The sequence below is a fragment of the Nesoenas mayeri genome (assembly GCF_963082525.1).
Source record: "Nesoenas mayeri genome assembly, chromosome: 17".
NCBI classification, from domain to species: domain Eukaryota; kingdom Metazoa; phylum Chordata; class Aves; order Columbiformes; family Columbidae; genus Nesoenas; species Nesoenas mayeri.
The window spans coordinates 10,188,043-10,188,905 of record NC_137565.1 but is presented as its reverse complement, the minus strand read 5'-3'; positions in this window follow the sequence as shown (position 1 = coordinate 10,188,905).

Below are 863 nucleotides of genomic sequence, written 5' to 3'. Positions count from 1 at the left end.
AAAACCCGCCGGCGGCGCCGGGGCCGAGCACCGGGAGCCGCGCCCGCACCGCGCCGAGGGAGCGCGCCCAGCGCCGGGCACGGCGGCGGGAGCGGCCCGGGGGCCCGCGGCCGCTTTGTCCCCGGCCGCTTTGTCCCCGGCCGCGCCGCCCGCACCTGCCCCGGGGCGGCGGACAAAGGGCGGCGGGCTCAGCCCCGCCGCGGCCGAGCCAGGCCCGGCCCGGTGCGCTCGGGCTTGCCGCGGCGGACCGCGGAGACCCCGGCCGGGACCCCTCGGTCTCCCATCGCCGCCGAGCGAGCGCCGGCACCGGGCGGGTTAAAGCCGGCACGGGGAGGGCCCGGGACCGGCCCTCGCCGCCGTGGGCGCTGCCAGGGCGGGACCGGAGCTGCCCTGCTCGCCCCCAGCTCGGCGGTGGGCACTGGGGAGCCCCAGCGCCCGCACCCGAGGCGCCTTCCCGGGGCCCCGGTACCTCCGTGCCGCCCCGCCCCGCAGCCCGCGGGGACCCTGCGGGAGTCAGGGGCCCGGGCTGCACCGGCGGTCGGGCCCCGAGCAAAGCTGGTGCTGGGCGCCGGCTCAGAGCCCCTCAGCACAGGTAGGCACAGCCCAGCCTGAGCCGCTCACCCGCGGCTCTCCAGGGAGGGCAGCCGGGCTGGCCCCCAAGTCACCGCGTGGTTTCTCACTTTTTCGAATTAGCAGATAGACTTGTGCCAAGCTCCAGCCTCTCTCCGCTGCCACGGAAGTTCATGCACATACTGGTGGCTTCTGGAGCAGGTCTGTGCGCTCTTTGCCTCTGTTCTTGGGCAACCTGGCCTGGGTGGCTGGGAGAGCTCAACGAGGAAGAAATGAAATACTGGTCGTTAGAT